Source organism: Microcaecilia unicolor, chromosome 5 (assembly GCF_901765095.1).
Source record: "Microcaecilia unicolor chromosome 5, aMicUni1.1, whole genome shotgun sequence".
Classification (NCBI taxonomy): Eukaryota; Metazoa; Chordata; class Amphibia; order Gymnophiona; family Siphonopidae; genus Microcaecilia; species Microcaecilia unicolor.
In genome coordinates, this window is record NC_044035.1 from 249072487 (window position 1) to 249093631 (window position 21145).

A 21145-nucleotide genomic window follows, 5' to 3' on the forward strand; every position below is an offset into this window, starting at 1 on the left:
GGGGGGGGGGGGGGGGAAGAGGTCATCTCTCTTTCCGTACAAGGATTCTGCTACGTAACCCCAGGAAGAGGGAGAGCAGCTGACTTGCCGTTTCCTTCTCTTAAGTGCAGAAACACTGATATGCAGTGAGCCAAAACAGACATCTCATGTTACACAGTCAGCTGTGGAACTAAAAAAAACAAACAAACCTGCATGAAAGAAGGGATCGTTGTCCCATGAGCAGCTGGCTTGCTGTTCGTTTGCCTTCATTTGAGGTGAGACTTATTTATATAGATATTTTAACAACCACCATATCCGTTTCCCATGGAGAAACACCATCTCTCTATCTCTCACTCACACCCACACACTCCCCTGCCACCCCCCTTAATACAAACAAACACAAATGCAAAATCTAAATGACTCTCTCTCAATAACACACACACACATTCCCCTCAAACACCACCACATCATACAAACACTCTACCATGCTCAATCAAGATCTCTATCTCTCACTCACACCAACACACTTCCCCCCCCCAATAAATACACAAGCTGTAACATGCAGAATCAGCGTCTCTCACTCACAACCAAACACACAAAAAAACATTTATCCTAAAAATCACTTTCCAAACATTTCCTGCAGGAAGGCCAATACCTTGCTAGCGCCCGTTTCATTGTTTTCAGAAACGGGCATTTTTCCTAGTCTACAATAAAAACAAAATCAGTGAGAATAATCAAAAAGCTTTAAAAAAAAGAAAAAAAAACTCACATACAACATGAATCTGCCACTGAATGTATGAACATATATGTACCAAAATGAAATAAATATTCTTACAAAGTCGCTAAAGAGCAACAACTGGCAAAAAATGCTCTCTCCTCAGACGTAGGATGCAGCACACCAACAGATGTAAGGTTCTTTAAACCCCTATGTACAAACATGACAACATTCAAAATGATTGAAACGGCGGGAAAAACAAGCTGCCAAACTAAAAACTTCAAAAATTATTATTAAAGGCAACCCAACTGAGGGGGTGACAATGTAACATAACATCGAAAAAAAGACGAAAAACTAACCATCACATGTTCTATTAAGGCCACTCTGGGTCAACATACCCAAAAAATGTATCCAATGTCACTCTTATCATCGTAGACAGGCATGCAAACCACCTCCAGCACTACAAAACTTAGATCTTCAAAGTTGTGCCCCTGTGACAGACAATGCTGAACCAACGGGGCATCCATCTTGACATTTAAGACGGCTTTTATGGTCAAGAAACCTAGCGTTGACAGCCCCGCAAAGTCTTTCCAACATAAACCAAGTCACAGGAGCACCAGGTGGTTGACACCCTTAACTGTACGGTGGTTCAAAGTAACTTCAGAGCTGGAGAAAGAAATCCTGCAAACATTGCAACATGAGCAGGGATAGTGCCCCGTAGGTAACTCAGTAGTAGATTGTGTTGGTTGCTCTCTCAGATGGGAAGGCACCAATAAATCCTTTAAATTCTTCCCTCGTCGAAAGGCAAACAATGGAGGCTTTTTAAGACTAGAATGAAGACTTAAAATGTGATAATGTTTCAATACTGTTGACCAGACAGACAACGGATGCCCCCGCAGAATAGGGTAAAACATAGGTAATTCGTTCAGATACGATTCTGCAACAGCTGGAAGGAGAGAGATGGGCTGCACAACATGCCCTTTTATAGGCTTTCTTGATAACTTAATTAGGATAACCCCTCTGCAAGAAGCTTACGTACATCTCAAAAGCTTGACATTTTAATTCTGGCGTTATGGAACAAATCCAGAGTCTCAAAAATTGACCCACAGGAATCCTCTCACATAATTTGAGCACGTGGCTACTCTGAAAGTGTAATAAAGTGTTACGATTAGTAGGTTTCTGGAACACTGAATATTCAAATCCAGCGATGGATCGTAAACTTGTACATCCATAAAAGAAATGGTACTGTGTCAAAATGTTTAAAAAAAAAAAAAAAAAAAGCTTCAAGTTATGATCACAGTCATTTAACCAACTGAAAAAAAAACTGGCCAAGCTTGAGGCATCTCCTTCCCACAACAAAAATGTTGTCTATATGTTTCCAACATAAAATGTGTACAGGAAAGGAAGTATTCAAAAGAAAAATGCTTCCCAAACACAGAAATTGGGATTTGCCACATCAGGAGCTACTGTGCCCTTAACTCGAAAAAGAATAACTGGTGAAACATGGAAAAAAATACTTGTGAGAACCATTCGTAATAGACCAGTCAAAAATCCAGTGGGAGGATGAAGAATTTCTCCAAGTATCTAAGCCCTCTTGAATGACACTCAAGCTCGCCTCTTGATGTATGTTGGTTTAAAGGGTTACAGCAGACATTTTTCCCACAATATCACAACTACTCAGTGGAGTTTCTTAAATAAGGAGACTGACTTACTAAGGGTCTTTAAAAAAAAAAAAAAAAGTATCCATAACCTGTTAAGGGTTCCAGAAGAGACTCTTTCGAAACAAATAGTAGAACAGCCTGGGGGGGGGGGGGGGGTCTGGAGATCTTATGTATATTAGACAAGATATAGATGACTGGCATCACTGGATGTGAAACTTGTAAATACTGACCTTCTGTGCAGTTAAATATTGCTTATCCAAGCCCTCCTGTATAAGTGCATTAACTAACTTCACATCTGTATGATCCTGATCAATTGGTTGGTAAAAATCAGCTCTTGAGAGTTAACGCTTTAACCATGGGCGTAGTTTGACTGTTTCATTTTTTTTTTTTTTTTGGGGGGGGGGGGGGGGGGAGATGGGGCGGAACATATTAGCATATTCATTTGCATACATATATATGCAAATGATATGCTAATATGGAGGGAGGAAGGAAGGGAAAAAGATCTGGCTTTTTTGGGGAAACACCATAATAAATATGTATGAGATAACAAGCCAGCTCTTTCTCCCTCCCTTCCTTTCCTCCTTACCCAGCACTCCCAGCACAATTTTGTTATCTTAATAAAATTTTCCTTGAAGCACTAGCAGCTCTTCTATTGTGGTATTAAGGAGTTCTGCACAAACCCAAACCCACTTCTCCTCTCCCTCCACTCTCTATCTCAGTTGATAACACCCTCATCCTCCCCGTCTCATCTGCCCGCAACCTCGGAGTTATCTTCGACTCCTCCCTCTCCTTCTCTGCACATATCCAGCAGATAGCCAAGACCTGTCGCTTTTTTCTCTATAACATCAGTAAAATTTGCCCTTTCCTCTCTGAGCACACCACCCGAACACTCGTCCACTCTCTCATTACCTCTCGCCTTGACTGCTGCAACCTACTCCTCACTGGCCTCCCTCTTAGCCATCTATCCCCCCTTCAATCCGTTCAGAACTCGGCTGCACGTCTTATCTTCCGTCAGAACCGATATGCCCATATCACCCCTCTCCTCAAGTCACTTCACTGGCTTCTGATTAGGTACCGCATACAGTTCAAGCTTCTCCTACTTACCTACAAATGCACTCGATCTGCAGCCCCCTCATTACCTCTCTACCCTCATCTCCCCTTACATTCCTACCCGAAACCTCTGCTCACATGTCAAATCCCTCCTCTCAGTACCCTTCTCCACCACCGCCAACTCCAGGTTCCACCCTTTCTGCCTCGCCTCACCCTATGCTTGGAATAAACTCCCTGAGCCCATACGCCAAGCTCTCTCCCTGCCCATCTTCAAATCCTTACTTAAAGCCCACCTCTTCAATGTCGCCTTCGGCACATAACCATTATACCTCCATTCAGGAAATCTAGACTGCCCCAACTTGACATTTCGTCCTTTAGATTGTAAGCTCCTTTGAGCAGGGACTGTCCTTCTTTGTTAAACTGTACAGCGCTGCGTAACCCTAGTAGCGCTTTAGAAATGTTAAGAAGTAGTAGTAAGTAGTAGGAGGAGGGTTGCTTAGGGGGGAACTGGGGGAAGGAGGTGTATATTAAGCTACTTAACTAGGTACACAGGATCTGAAACCCTCTGCCTACCGCAGGGGCCCAGGAGCAGCCACTAGAGCGACCCCCAGGGGTGACAGCGTATTTGAAATAACTTTGTGGTTAAACTTCTGTTAGCTTTCTGCATCAGCCCCTCTGTATTCTGGTTTGCTTGCTGTGTTTGAGTAAACGGCGACAGCTGCGTGGGGGAGTGGAAAAAACAGATTTTTACAGTATGGCTTCCTTCCTTACACTGGACTAGATAGGCTGGCTCTGGCTCACTTGACTTCCACTAGTACCGATTCCGAAGTAGTTGCAGCGGTGAACCTGCGTGAGTAGTAAAAGCAGCAAGCAGGGCAGGCTCGACTCCGTGCTTCGCTTCCCTGCCCTCTCTGCATCCCGCCTTCCTCTGACATCATTTCCTTTCGGGCCGGACGCTGAGAGGGCAGGGAAACGAAGCACGGAGCCGAGCCTGCCCGCTGCTTTTACTACTCACGCCAGTTCGCCACTGCGACGAAGATGTCGTAAGTCGTTTGTGGGGGGCAATGCCCCCCTCGCCCCCCCAGTCTACGCTCATGGCTTTAACGAAAAAAACCCATGGACAACGGCTATAACAGAACCACTTTTCTCCACAGGTTTAATAAACAGATGGGTGACTTCTCAATTCTTCAGTAGCCTGTTGTTCCAGATGTGTTAAGTTGGGGTGATGAAAAGTAGGGAAAACTTCTCTGCTCAAATCTTGGAGAACCAATTGTTGAAAGATATCTACCACAGGGCCAGTATCAAAACATTGGCACATTTTGAGTCTTCATTCTAGTCTTAAAAAGCCTCCATGGTTTGCCTTTCAGAGGGGGAAAACTTTTTAAAGGATTTATTGGTACCTTCCCATCTGAGAGAAAATCCAACACAGTCTGCTACTAAGTTACCTACAGGGCACTATCTCTGCACTTGTAATGTTTTGCAGGATTTCTTTCTCCAGCTCTGATATTACTTTGAAGCACCGTACAGTTAAGGGCATCAACCACCTGTTCTTCCATTTGGTGCCCCTAAGACTTGGTTTATGCTGGAAAGACTTTGCGGGCCGTCAAGGCTAGGATACTTGAACATAAAAGCCAATTTAAAATGTCAAGATCTGGATGTCCTGTTGAAATAACCGAGTGCTATAAGAGATCTTAAAGCTTTCTTTTACTTATGTCTGATGCCATTGTGCTCTCTATTTCTATTGTCATATGTTGAAAATTTGTGGGAGTTTTTCAGGATCTGCTATACGTTACAGTTCTCCCTATTTGGGAATTTGTCAGGTACAGATGACCTGAATTGGCCACTGTTGGAAGCAGGATGTGGGGCCAGATGGACCACTGGTCTGACCCAGTATGGCTATTTTTATTGTTCTGAAGATATAAAATCCCTCCATGTAGGCTGACCAGACGGACGCGTGAGCACAATTAGCTCCGTGAGCCAAGGTTGCCAACAGGCGAGAACGAAGTCGACCCGACGACCAAAGCGGACCGAAACCGGAGTCGAAAGAAGTCCGAACTAGGTCTAACGACCCCACTGAAACCAGCAAACGGCCACACCTGGGACGAACGTCCCAGAGACTGACCTGGGCCTGCCCGAGCTCGTGACCACCGACTCCCAGTGGGAGCTCACACACCCGGCGTCATAGAGCGGAGGTAGATGCAGACACAGATGACCAAGGCAGACCAAAGCCGGAATATCTGTGGGCAACCTCACCTGGACCGGCGCTAGCCAAGCCCCAGCCCTTACCCCCAGCATCGCTGAACGAGATCCGGGCCCTGACCCCAGCGGCAGCCTGCTTTCTGCTTGCTCAGCCGTACCTCAGCCCCCAGAAGACCAGTAGCACTCATCTGCAGCAACCAAGGCAGCGACTGCCACGTGAAGGATCAGGCGGTGAGTGTGCCGGTTGATCGGGGGGTGTCGGAGAAAGTAGACCAGGGTTAGGCGGGAGTGACGCAGATCAGGTGCCATCCACGATCCAGGCGTATACAGCGACGGGGAGAGGCGATACGGGAACAGTACGGCAGTGAAACGGGAACAGGGCCGCAGCGAGGCCGGAGCGCCCTCGAATCGATAGATTACAGCACGATCTCCAAGTGTGTGCAGCGACAGGGAGGAAAGGTGAGAAGGGAACAGCACAGCAGTGAGACAGGAGCAGCGCAGCAGCGGGGCCGAACGACCTCGAATCGATTGATTGCAGCAATCCGACAAAAAACAGAGCTGCTGTAGATGAACAAGCAACATAGAACGAAAACGTGGATGCAGCAACTCATAGACTTATTTGCTGTGCTTTGAATGAACACCAATGATGGCTGTGAGGGGCAGTGGAAATAGAAACTAAACTAATAGCTTCCCTGCCTATAGTGGTCTAGATAAGCTCACTTCCACTCCAGTCTATTAAACCTCCTTGCAGCAGCTCATAGGTTTACATGTTTGTCCCGAGTGTACTGGATGACGGCTGCTTAGGGGTAGTAGAAATAGAGATTAACCAAATTGACTTCATTGCTTACAGAGGACTAGATAGAGTCACTACTATCCCACATACACCCAAAAACAAACAAAAAGAAACAAGAAATTAAATCTAAATGAATACCATTAATTTGATCTTACTAATTCATTCCTTAACATTAACTTTCACAACTCCAACCTCTCCACTCACTGAAAACAACATGATACCCATATTACAGACACCACAGATTGATTGAACACAAAACACCTTATCAAATGGATAAGAATCCAAACAACAACAAAAAACACCAACATCCGGACAACCACAACAGAAGAATAATAAAGGTCATACTAAAACAAAGGAACGACAACTAATAAAAATCCACACATCATCAAACATGAATCCATACCAACAAATTCTAGCGGGATACACAAACGCTAGATCAGTAGTCAATAAAACAATAACTATAACAGACTGGATCACAGCAGAAAATCTCGACCTACTAATCATCAGTGAAACCTGGATCAATGAGCACAAAGACCCCATAATTTTGGATCTCTGCCTCCCAAGGTACAAAATTTCCCATTGGACAAGGAAAGAAGAAAAAAAAAAAAAAAAAAAAAAGAGGAGGAGGAGGAGGCATAGCATTAATATACAGATCTCACTTTACTGTAACAACAACTGCCGAGTCTATTACACCTAAACTTGAAATCGCCTCAGTTAGAATCAACCATACCGCCTTACTTGATAACTTAAAATGTCTTGTTTTAGAGACCACCAGGTAACTGGCAAGAATGCCAAACACAGTTCATGGATTTCATATCGAACACCTATGTATCTAACTCCAATATACTCATAATTGGGGATATAAACATACACCTAGAAGATCAAAATACAACCACTGTACGCGAATGCAAAGACTTCCTCCAGCTATGGGATCTTAGGTGGCCTAACATGCAAGCCACTCACGCCAAAGGACACACAATTGACCTCATCACACACAAACTATCCGCAGACTTAAACCTTATACTAACATAAACAAAATGGACAGAGATACCATGGTCAGACCACTATAAACTAAACCTCACCTTACAGTGGCAGAAAAAAGGTACGCACATCAGGCAAGAACCAACAACCTACACTACGAGAGGCCAAAGTGACCCTATAACGTTCTGGCAACAGTGCTACAACAATGAATGGACAGCACAGAGTCCAAACACTATCTGTTAAACTGGGACGACAGATGCAGGAATACAGTAGACAAAATTGCACCACTACAAAAAAAAGGACTACACGAAGACAAAACTCAATACCATGATTCAACGAAGAACTGAAATCACTAAAAACACGTTAGGAGACTTGAGCGAGCATGGAAAAAAGTGAAAGATGAACATACACTTAATGCATGGAAACAAATGCAAAGAAAATACAAATATTCAATAAGACAAACAAAAAAAAGCATACTACAAAACCAAAATAGGACCAGACTACAAAGATGCACATAAACTCTACCAACTCATGAATAAACTAATTGATACCACACCGGTTACCACGACCAGCACAGACACACCATCAGCAGCCAAACTTGCCAAATACTTCAACGAAAAAAATCATAAAACTTCGATCCACGCTACCACTCAATTCCAACAATCACGAAAAATTTATGGACTGCCTGGACCCAACTCACGGGGAATACCCAGCAGATCGAACCTGGAACAACTTCGATCTACTAACCGAGGAAACCATCACTCAAGCAATCAACAAATTTTCCAAAAAACACTCCAAACTGGATATTTGCCCCCCTAACCTAATAAGATCCGCACCCAAACGCTTCATAACAGACCTTCCGTTACACCTGAACTACATGCTACAACATGGATTCTTCCCCAAGGACAAAGGAAATATATTACTTACACCTATACCCAAAGACTTAAAGAAAAAAATTAAATGAAATCCAACTACCGACCAGTAGCATCCATCCCCCTGATAATCAAACTAATGGAAAGCATGGTAACCAAACAACTTACTAACTACCTAAACCAAATTCACAATACTACATGAATCACAGTCAGGATTTCGATCCAACCACAGCACTGAAACAGTGATAACCACCCTCACAACCAAAATCAAATAACTGATTGCAAATGGGAACAATGTACTGCTCCTACAATTTGACATGTCCAGCACGTTCTGGTTAGCCACCAGATACCCACAAACATGCTAGACTACTTCGGGATTGGAGGTAACGTACTAAGCTGGTTTAAAGGCTTCCTAACAGCAAGAACATATCAAGTGATTGCAAACTCAAAAACGTCAACACCATGGAAACCTGAATGCGGAGTACCACAAGGATCACTGCTCTCACCAACCCTTTTTAACTTAATGACGGCACCTCTAGCCAAATCACTATCCAACCAAGGACTTAACCCGTACATCTATGCAGACAATGTCACAATATACATCCCGTTCAAACAAGACACAACTGAAATCACAAATGAAATTGAACACAGCCTACAAATAATGAACTCATGGGCGGACGCATTCCAACTAAAGCTAAACGCAGAAAAGGACACAATGTCTCATCTTATCCTCACAATATAACACAAACAAACCCAATACAATAAACACCCCAGACTACACCCTTCCGGTCTCAGACAGCCTGAAAATTCTGGGAGTCACAATTGACCGAAATCTTACATTTGAAGACCATGCGAAAAATACAGCAAAGAAAATGTTCTACTCAATGTGGAAACTTAAAAGGATCAAACCTTTCTTCCCAAGGGAAGTATTCCGAAGCCTAGTACAATCAATGGTACTAAGCCATCTAGATTACTGTAATGCCATCTATGCCGGATGCAAAGAACAAATCATCAAGAAGCTTCAAACCGCTCAAAATACAGCAGCCAGGCTCATATTTGGAAAAGCGAAATACGAAAGCGCCAAACCCCTAAGAGAAAAACTGCACTGGCTCCCATTAAAAGAACGTATTGCGTTCAAAGTTTGCACCCTGGTCCACAAAATCGTTCACGGGGAAGCACCGGCCTACATGTCAGATCTTATAGACTTGCCTACTAGGAACGCAAAAAGATCAGCACGCTCATACCTCAATCTCCACTACCCCAACTGTAAAGAATTAAAATATAAATCCACATATGCAACCAGTTTCTCCTACATTTGCACGCAACTATGGAACGCATTACCGAAGGCCATAAAAACAACGCAAGATTTAACTATCTTCCAAGGGCTACTGAAAACGGATCTATTCAAGAAGGCATACCAATAACATTCATCCTCAATACTAAATAATGAGACTACACATGAACTAGAAAAATCGAACTTGACTGACTAACCTCTTTCACTTTAACCCTTATGTTGAATATGGTTTCTCCACAGTCGATGACCTAATGTATGTTACAATTCTATCATGCAGGAATCAATATGCACTACCACAATGTATTCTTCTTTACCATGTATGTATGCACCTTAATGTACGACTTTGTTACCCGGAAATGGCAACCGCCATTATGGAAAATGTAAGCCACATTGAGCCTGCAAATCGGTGGGAAAATGTGGGATACAAATGCTACAAATAATAAGGCCTGGATGTGCTCCCTGGAATATTACAAAATGTGTTTCAGCTGAACTCTCCCCTTTACAAGTAATGAACAGAGTACATCACAGAGACCCACTTCCTGCCCCTACGCTGGAAGCATGACCTCTGATGTCTAAGGAGGGTAAGGATAAATCGGAGTGACAATCATACTGGTCTCATTTCTTAAGGCCGACGTAAAGATTATTGCTAAAGTGCTGGCTGTGAGACTAGGAAATATTCTGCCCTCGCTAACTCAACCAGATCAAGTAGGTTTTGTTTCCAGCCAACCGATAATATTCGTCAGCGGACTCAAAAGCTTCTTGGAAGCTGCACTCACACACAGTAGCGAAGCCACAACTAATGGCAAAACTCCCAAATGCTGCCACTGAGCGGGAAGCCAAACTAACAGTTTATAGGTCACCCGCCTAAAAAAGGGTGTCCTGGACGCCAGGAAAGAACTCTCCAGGGACTCTGGCACCGCTGGAAACAATGCAGGATGGACCCAACTGCCACAAATGGCAGCCTGAATGCTGGGTCCCACACTGAAAAGGCCAGGCAGAGCTGCTGCTCCTTCACATGCTTTTCATGGAGCTCCCTAGGGGCCAAGCCCCCTTGAACAAGTACAGTAGTCACCTGTGTGACAGCTGTAACCATGGCATCCAACTTCAGGAAGACAACACAATCTCCTGAGCAAAGGAATAGAGATGAGCAAAGTTCCAGTGATCCCAAAGGAACCATAAAGGGGCTCCCACTCTGCCCTCATGGATGTAGGCAATATGGAGCAGAAATTCCTTGGAACCCCAAGGGGCCCCATTGCGAGAGGCTTAACCACAGTCAAGGCTCCTGTGACATTGTCTAAGAGAAGACCGCGCCTCATGAGAAATGAGCTGGAACCCATGGAACTGCACCTCCATAACCTCCCAACAGAGAGGGTCCTCGGAACTGGTGCTCACAGGGGACTGGGAGCCCAAGAGGACATGAGTCCTCCTCCCTTCCCTCCAAAGAATCCGGACCCTCCAGAACAAGCAGATCTGTTCCATAGTAATGAGACCCCAAAATGGAGCCCCCACAAATCCCTTTTGCCCCCCCCCCTCCAAGAGGTTGAGGGTTAGGGTTAGGATTAGATTCCAAGAGGGGACCTGTGCAGGGCCTGCTTAAACCAAAATGGGTCAACCTCTGGAGCCAAAAGAATATCAGGGCCCACAGGGACTCCTGATGGCTTCACCAGGACCCCCCCCCCCCCAGCAGAAGGACCAGGAGTAGACAGGAATATAAAAGCCCATCACATGACCAGGGAATTATTCTCAAAAAGAGGATTCTAACTGCCAATTTGCCCTGGCAAGAATGGTGTGAGAGATGAATGTATCCATTTTAACTGAAGGGGGAGGGAAGGAAACAGCACATTTAAAATGCTCACAGAGAAAGTGAATGAGCCACATTTACACACTATAAAAATAAGCCATTACCCCTGCTTAACTGCTGACTCTGAAGGCCACTCAGCGTGTGCCGCCAGTGGAACAGATGCTAAGAAAACCCTCTTTTCCATATACACCCTCCCCACTAGCAAAGGATTAAACAACTGACTTTATAAAGGTCTGCAAACAAAACAGGCTCCTGCCTTCTTAGTCATGCTTTGGTGGGGAGGGCGCAGTCACTGGTTACTCAAGATTCCTGATCTTAGAAGCTATAACTTCTCAAGACCTCCAGAATAGGTTTTAATAAGGAGAAAGACTTAGTAAATTGATTAGTACTCTATAGCATCTTAAGCACTCTAAAGGTCCCTAAGACTAGCCCAAACTTCCATCATCTTCTTGTTTGTTTGCCATCTTGGGGAAAACGATTTTAATGGTACGACTTATCCTAATGCCTCTGAAAGCAACAGATCCAAAAACAAAAAATTAAAAAAAAAAAAAAAACAACCCAAACACTACCTGAGATGACACCCCCAATTGAACCTTACCTTTCATTAAGAAACCACAATGCTCTACAAACTTATCTGGATGTAAATAATGCTCTAGATGAGGTTTTGTTTTGTTTTTTTGGAGGGGTGGGGGGAAGGACGAAGGGAAGGCTCTCACCAATAATCTACTCACAAGTTACATAGTAACATAGTAAATGACGGCAGAAAAAGACCTGCATGGTCCATCCAGTCTGCCCTACAAGATAAACTCATATGTGCTACTTTTTGTGTATACCTTACCTTGATTTGTACCTGTCCTTTTCAGGGCACAGACTGTGCAAGTCTGCCCAGCACTATCCCTGCCTCCCAACCACCAGCCCCGCCTCCCACCACCAGCTCTGGCACAGACCGTGTAAGTCTGCCCAGCACTATCCCCGCCTCCCGCCACCGGCTCTGCCACCCAATCTCAGCTAAGCTCCTTAGGATCCATTCCTTCTGCACAGGATTCCTTTATTTTTATCCCACGCGTGTTTGAATTCTGTTACCGTTTTCATTTCCACCACCTCCCGCGGGAGGGCATTCCAAGCATCCACCACTCTCTCCGTGAAAAAATACTTCCTGACATTTTTCTTGAGTCTGCCCCCCTTCAATCTCATTTCATGTCCTCTCGTTCTACCGCCTTCGCACCTCCGGAAAAGGTTTGTTTGCGGATTAATACTTTTCAAATATTTGAACGTCTGTATCGTATCACCCCTGTTTCTCCTTTCTTCCAGAGTATACATGTTCAGGTCATCAAGTCTCTGCTCATACGTCTTGTAACGCAAATCCCTTACCATTCTCGTAGCTTTTCTTTGCACCACTTCAATTCTTTTTACATCCTTCGCAAGGTACGGCCTCCAAAACTGAACACAATACTCCAAGTGGGGCCTCACCAACGACTTATACAGGGGCATCAACACCTCCTTTCTTCTGCTGGTCACACCTCTCTCTATACAGCCTAACAACCTTCTAGTTATGGCCACCGCCTTGTCACACTGTTTCGTCGCCTTCAGATCCTCAGATACTATCACCCCAAGATCCCTCTCCCCATCCGTACCTATCAGATTCTCCCCGCCTAACACATACGTCTCCCAAGGATTTACTACTACTACTTGACATTTCTAAAGCGCTACTAGGGTTACGCAGCGCTGTACAATTTAACATAGGACAGTCCCTGCTCAAAGGAGCTTACAATCTAAAGGACAAAACCTTAGACCATTCTTCTAGCTTCCTTAGATCCTTTTTCATGTTTTCCACTCCCTCCCGGGTGTCCACTCTGTTACAGATCTTAGTATCATCCGCAAATAGGCAAACTTTACCTTCTAACCCTTCGGCAATGTCACTCACAAATATATTGAACAGAATCGGTCCCAGCACCGATCCTTGAGGCACACCACTACTCACCTTTCCCTCCTCCGAGCGAATTCCATTCACCACCACCCTCTGGCTTCTGTCCGTCAACCAGTTCACCACTTTGGGTCCTATCTTCAGCCCATCCAGTTTATTTAAGAGCCTCCTGTGGGGAACCGTATCAAAAGCTTTGCTGAAATCTAAGTAGATTACGTCCATAGCTCGTCCCTGATTCAATTCTCCTGTCACCCAATCAAAGAATTCAATGAGATTCGTTTGGCACGATTTCCCTTTGGTAAAACCATATTGTCTCGGATCTTGCAACTTATTGGCTTCCAGGAAATTCACTATCCTTTCCTTCAGCATCGCTTCCATTACTTTTCCAATAATCGAAGTGAGGCTTACCGGCCTGTAGTTTCCAGCTTCTTCCCTATCACCACTCTTGTGAAGAGGGACCACCTCCGCCGTTCTCCAATCCCTCGGAACCTCTCCCGTCTGCAAGGATATATTAAACAAATCTTTAAGAGGACCCGCCAGAACCTCTCTGAGCTCCCTCAATATCCTGGGGTGGATCCCATCTGGTCCCATGGCTTTGTCCACCTTTAGCTTTTCAAGCTGTTCATACACACTCTCTTCCGTGAACGGTGCTCTATCCACTTCAATCTCATTTGTACTTTTTGCAGTCCATCGCGGTCCTTCTCCAGGATTTTCTTCTGTGAAAACAGAACAAAAAGTATCTATTTAGCAAATTTACTTTTTCTTCATCATTATCCACATAGCGGTTCGCAGTATCTTTTAGTCTCACAATTCCCTTTTTAGCCATTCTCCTTTCACTTATATACCTGAAGAAACTTTTGTCACCCCTCCTTACATTTCTAGCCATTTGTTCTTCCGCTTGCACTTTCACCAGACGTCTCTCTCTCTTGGCTTCTTTCAGTTTCATCCTGTATTCCTCCTCGTGTTCCTTTTCTTGAGTTTTTGTGTATTTCTGGAACGCCAACTCTTTAGCCTTTATTTTCTCAGCCACTTGCTTGGAGAACCATAACGGTTTCCTTTTTCTCTTGCTTTTATTAACTTTCCTTACATAAAGGTTCGTGGCCCTATTTATAGCTTCTTTCAGCCTGGACCACTGTCCTTCCACTTCTCGTATTTCCTCCCAGCCCATCATCTCCTTCCTCAGGTATTTCCCCATTTTACTAAAGTCAGCAAGCTTGAAATCCAGAACTTTCGAGTTTTGAGTAGCCGCTATCCACTTTAGCTGTAATATCAAACCAAACCGTTTGATGGTCACTGCCGCCCAGGTGGGCACCCACTCGGATATTTGACACGCTATCCCCATTTGTGAGCACCAAATCCAGTGTCGCTCCCTCCCTCGTGGGTTCCATCACCATTTGTCTGAGCAAACCGCTTTGTAAAGCATCCACGATCTCTCTACTTCTTTCCGATTCCGCAGATGGAACCTTCCAATCTACATCTGGCAGATTGAAATCTCCCAGCAACAGCACCTCTCTCGTTTCCCAACTTTTGAATATCTGCGATCAGGTCTTTATCTAATTCCTCCAATTGTTTCGGAGGTCTGTAGACAACACCCATGTGTATAGAGGTTCTATCCTCTCTTTTTAAGGTGATCCATATCGCTTCTTCCTTTCCCCAGGTCCCTGTCATTTCTGTCGCCGTGATATCATTTCTCACATATAGAGCTACTCCTCCACCCTTACAACCCTCTCTATCCTTCCTAAATAGATTATAGCCTGGTATGTTTGCATCCCATTTATGGGAACCATTTAGCCATGTCTCCGTGATTGCAACAATGTCTAAGTCTGCCTCCAACATCAGGGCTTGAAGGTCATGAACTTGACTGCGAGCATTTGTGGCCATCGCTTTCCATGTACATTTCCTGGTATGTGCTTCAACATTTGTGATTTGGGGTTGTCTTTTCTCTTTGGGTAGGGAGGGAAAGGGAAGTGGGACTTGATATACTGTCTTTCTGTGGTATTTTGCAACTACATTCAAAGCGGTTTACATATATACAGGTACTTACTTTGTACCTGGGGCAATGGAGGGTTAAGTGACTTGCCCACAGTCACAAGGAGCTGCAGTGGGATTCGAACCCAGTTCCCCAGGATCAAAGTCCGCTGCACTAACCACTAGGCTACTCCTCCACTCACCTTCTGTTCCAACTTCATTTCTTTCTCTTCTGCCTCAGTTCTATTTTCAGGATCATCACCATGCTGTAATGGAGCAAAAGAATTCTGTAGGGGCAACACTTGTGAGGGTGGATGCCTCTGGTGCACATAGCGAAGTCTGCCTGAGCCTACTGTGAACCATCTAATCCTAGGTGGTTTTATCCTTGGAGGCAGTGGTGTGAATTTGGCTTGATTCTGTGCTGCATGGTTTTGTGTGTATTCTTAGAAGCTGCTTTAAGTGCATCTAATTCATGTTTTACCTTACTGAGCTCCTGTTTTAAACTAGCAAGCTGATAAACAGGACAAGCCTTAAGTCTCCAGATAATTGGCCTTGAAACTGAAACACCACAATTATTACAGAGAATAAAAGTCATCCTGTTTGTTGGAATGGGTATGCTATGATGGGGTTAATACTGTGCAAGATTAACTTTACTCCTCAGCCATACATAGGCAACCAGAGGCAGTTGTAATTTGGGTGGAGTTAATTTGTAATAAATAGAATAGTTAGGAAATTTATTTAGGAAGTGTCAGTCTTGGGGTGGGGGGGCTTAAAGTTTAAAACCTGTGGAATGTGTTTTAAAACCTATCTCCAGAAAAGGAAAAAAGTTCTAATACTTGCTAGCAGTTTTGAAATCTGAAATCTCCTTTTCAGATTTACAGATATCAATAAACCAGTTAGAAACAATCAAATCACATCAAATCAATTCAAATGAAACAGCAGAGCAGAATGAAACAGTCAGATCACACTATTTTCAGAGCCAAGAGGTTTTTTCCCCCCCCTCTTTTTAGGAAAGATAGAAATGCAGTGACAATGATAGACAAGGAAAGAAGGAAGAGATGCCCAGAGAAAACACAGCCAAAGGATAGGGATAACCAGGGATTTAGCCAGCACAAGTCTTAGCTGTGTGAGTTTCCTTCAGCCAGGAGATAAGACCACGAACAAGGCTGCCAGATGGGAAAAATTTTGCCAGCCCTAAACCCGCCCAAAAAACGCCCAAAGTCAAACCCCGCCTCCCATGTCACCAACCCCGCCTCTCACGTCACCAGCCCCGCCTTCCACGTCATTAACCCCGCCCCCTGACATTAACCATGCCCCTGAAAAGCTTCTATTGGACCACATCGGACCAATAGAAGCTCCGGGAAAGCTTCTATTGGACCAATTGAAGCTCTGGAAAAGCTTCTATTGAACCAAATTGGACCAATAGAAGCCCCCCAAAAAAAGCACACAGCGGCCACAGGAAAAAAGCCCAAACCCGCACCCCCGCAGCTGCCGAAAATTTTCCACAGCTGCTCGCAGAAAACCCGCCCAGTGTTGCGGGAAGACCGCAACCCTGGCAACAATGACCACGAAGCTGCTCGGTTTAGCCCCTCCTAAGCAATTAAAATGTCTGCAGAAGGACCAGGTGAGAATGGGGTGGGGGAGCACACTGTTAGGAAAGGAAAAAAGTTATAATACTTGCTAGCAGTTTTGAAATCTAAAATTTCCTTTTCAGATTTACAGATATCAACAAACCAGTTAGAACAACAACAACAATCAAATCACATCAAACCAAATGAAACAGCAGAGCAGAATGGAACAGTCAGATCACACTATTTTCAGAGCCAAGAGGTTTTTTTCCCCCCCTCTTTTTAGGAAAGATAGGTTATCAATAGAAATCAAACAAAATAAAACATGGAAAAGAAAATAAGATGATACCTTTTTTATTGGACATAACTTAATACATTTCTTGATTAGCTTTCGAAGGTTGCCCTTCTTCCTCAGATCGGAAATAAGCAAATGTGCTAGCTGACAGTGTATATAAGTGAAAACATTCAAGCATTACTATGACAGTCTGACAGGGTGGGAGGAGGGGGGTGGGTAGGAAGTATGCATGGGGACATCAAAGCATATCATTGATATTCTAACAGGGTGGGTGTGGATAGGTGAGGGGAGGGTGATCAACAGAGACATACAGCTTTATGGTTTATAATGGGCTAGGAACCCCAGATCCTTGTTAAGTCCTTGGGTGTTAAAATATTCAATCATTCTGACTTCAAAGGTCTTACGTTCTTGTATGGTTTTAAAGTTACCTTTGAGGATTCTCACTGTGAAATCACTGGTACAGTGTCCTGGTCCTGTAAAATGTTGACCAACAGGCGTGGGAACCCTGCTGGCACCAGTATTGTTCATATGATGTCTATGTAAATTGAATCTTGTCTTAAGCATCTGGCCTGTTTCTCCAATATAGCATCCTTCGTTACATTTTTTACACTGAATGATATATACCACATTGGAAGATGAGCAAGTGAAAGATCCCTTTGTGTTGAATATCTTTCCTTTGTGGATGACTTTGGGGTCCTGTGAAATATTTTGGCATAGTTTGCAACTGGATAAATTACAGGGAAGTGTGCCCTTCTGTTCCTTTTCAGTCTGTGAAGGAAGTTTACTTCTGATTAGCTTGTGATTTAAATTGGGTGGCTGTCAGAAGGCCAGTACTGGTGGGGATGGGAATATCTCTTTCAGTAATTCATCCTCCTGGAGTATAGGTTGTAGATCTCTTATGATTTTCCTCAGTTTTTCCAGCTCTGGATTGTATGTCACTAAAAGCGGGATTCTGTCTGTGGATTTTTTCTTTTTGTACTGTAGCAGATTCTCCCTGGGTGTTTTGAGGGAGGAGGCAATATTCTTGGAGATTATTTTGGAGTTGTAGCCCTTCTGTTTGAAGGATTCAGTCAGGGTTTTAAGATGTCTGTCTCTGTCCCCTGGGTCAGAGCAGATACGGTGGTATCTTGTGGCTTGGCTGTAAATGATGGATCTTTTTGTATGTGAAGGATGGAAGCTGGAGTTGTGGAGGTAGCTATATCTGTCTGTGGGTTTCTTGTATATAGATGTTTGTATACAGCCATCACTGATTGAGACCGTGGTGTCCAAAAAATTGACTTTTTCTGGGGAGTAGTCAATTTTGAATCTGATTGTAGGATGGTATGTATTGAATGCAGAATAAAATTGTTTCAGAGTTTCTTCACCCTCCGTCCAAATCATAAAAATGTCATCGATGTACCGGTAGTATTTTAGAGGTTTGGTCTGGTGTGTATTCAGAAATGTCTCTTCCAGCTCAGCCATAAAAAGGTTGGCATATTGGGGTGCTGTCCTGGTGCCCATCGCAGTGCCCATTATTTGCAGATAGATATCATTGTTGAAGTGGAAGTAGTTGTGAGTTAAAATGAATTTGATTAATTTTGTAATAGTTTCTGGTGAGTATTGATGGTCCAGTGTGGATTTTTTTTAGGAGTCTTCCACATGCAGCTATGCCATCCGCATGTGGAATGTTGCTGTATAGTGATTCTACATCCATCGTGACCAGAAGGGTGTTAGGTGGTAGTTGCTTGATATTTTTCAATTTATTCAGAAAGTTTGTGGTGTCTTGTATGAAGCTGTTAGTTTTGTGTACGAGAGGTTTCAGAATTCCCTCTATGAATCCAGATATTTCTTCCGTGAGTGTGCCAATACCTGATATGATTGGTCTGCCAGGGTTTCCCAGTTTGTGGATCTTGGGTAGCATGTAAAATGTGCCCACGGAAGGTTGATTTGGTATGAGTTTCTTCAGGTGAGGTTGCGCTTGTGTAGGAAATGTTTTGATAAGGTCTTTCAGCTGTTTTGTGTAATCCTGTAGAAACCCACAGACAGATGTAGCTACCTCCACAACTCCAGCTTCCATCCTTCACATACAAAAAGATCCATCATTTACAGCCAAGCCACAAGATACCACCGTAACCGCTCTGACCCAGGGGACAGACAGACACCTTAAAACCCTGACTGAATCCTTCAAACAGAAGGGCTACAACTCCAAAATAATCTCCAAGAATATTGCCTCCTCCCTCAAAACACTCAGGGAGAATCTGCTACAGTACAAAAAGAAAAAATCCACAGACAGAATCCCACTTGTAGTGACATACAATCCAGAGCTGGAAAAACTGAGGAAAATTATAAGAGATCTACAACCTATACTCCAGGAGGATGAATTACTGAAATAGATATTCCCATCCCCACCAGTACTGGCCTTCCGACAGCCACCCAATTTAAAACACAAGCTAATCAGAAGTAAACTTCCTTCACAGACTGAAAAGGAACAGAAGGGCACACTTCCCTGTAATTTATCCAGTTGCAAACTATGCCAAAATATTTCACAGGACCCCAAAGTCATCCACAAAGGAAAGATATTCAACATAAAGGGATCTTTCACTTGCTCATCTTCCAATGTGGTATATATCATTCAGTGTAAAAAATGTAACGAAGGATGCTATATTGGAGAAACAGGCCAGATGCTTAAGACAAGATTCAATTTACATAGACATCATATGAACAATACTGGTGCCAGCAGGGTTCCCACGCCTGTTGGTCAACATTTTACAGGACCAGGACACTGTACCAGTGATTTCACAGTGAGAATCCTCAAAGGTAACTTTAAAACCATACAAGAACGTAAGACCTTTGAAGTCAGAATGATTGAATATTTTAACACCCAAGGACTTAACAAGGATCTGGGGTTCCTAGCCCATTATAAACCATAAAGCTGTATGTCTCTGTTGATCACCCTCCCCTCACCTATCCACACCCACCCTGTTAGAATATCAATGATATGCTTTGATGTCCCCATGCATACTTCCTACCCACCCCCCTCCTCCCACCCTGTCAGACTGTCATAGTAATGCTTGAATGTTTTCACTTATATACACTGTCAGCTAGCACATTTGCTTATTTCCGATCTGAGGAAGAAGGGCAACCTTCGAAAGCTAATCAAGAAATGTATTAAGTTATGTCCAATAAAAAAGGTATCATCTTATTTTCTTTTCCATGTTTTATTTTGTTTGATTTCTATTGATAAGAGTGGACTAACACGGCTACCACACTCCTCTACTTAGGAAAGATAGAAATGCAGTGACAATGATAGACAAGGAAACAAGGAAGAGATGCCCAGAGAAAATACAGCCAAAGGATATGGATAACCAGGGATTTAGCCAGCACAAGTCTTAGCTTTGTGAGTTTCCTTCAGCCAGGAGATAAGATCACGAGGCTGCTCAGTTTAGTCCCTCCTAAGCAATTAAAATGTCTGCAGAAGGACCAGGTGAGAATGGGGTGGGGAGAGGGGGAGCACACTGTTAGGAAAGGAAAAAAGTTCTAATACTTGCTAGCAGTTTTGAAATCTAAAATCTCCTTTTCAGATTTACAGATATCAATAAACCAGTTAGAAACAACAATCAAATCACATCAAATCAAATGAAACAGCAGAGCAGAATGAAACAGTCAGATCACACTATTTTCAGAGCCAAGAGGTTGTTTTTTTTTCCTCTTTTTAGGAAAGATAGAAATGCAGTGACAATGATAGACAAGGAAAGAAGGAAGAGATGCCCAGAGAAAACACAGCCAAAGGATCTGCCTAAAGCCTTATCTCCCTTCCAGTTCTAGGCCACTATTGTGTCACATTTTCAGGATACCCAATGAACTGAGATTTGCATGTCCAATACCTCCACTGTACGTAAAGTTTTTATATGCATGTTCATTGGGAGTATCCTGCAACTCTGACACGTGGCCCTTGATGACCAACAGTTATTTTTGATATCAAAGTACTTCGATATGTTACACAGACCAAAACAAACAAAAAAAAAAAAGCAGACTATTTTTAACCAGCCATGCCCTCTTTGAAAAG

The 21145-nt window shown here is 43.6% G+C and overlaps 1 protein-coding gene across 1 annotated transcript in view; it reads right to left on the minus strand.

Annotated features, from left to right (window-relative positions):
• Positions 1-21145, minus strand: part of MAEL (maelstrom spermatogenic transposon silencer) — a 111433-nt gene that overhangs the window by 55387 nt on the left and 34901 nt on the right. The window lies entirely within an intron of this gene.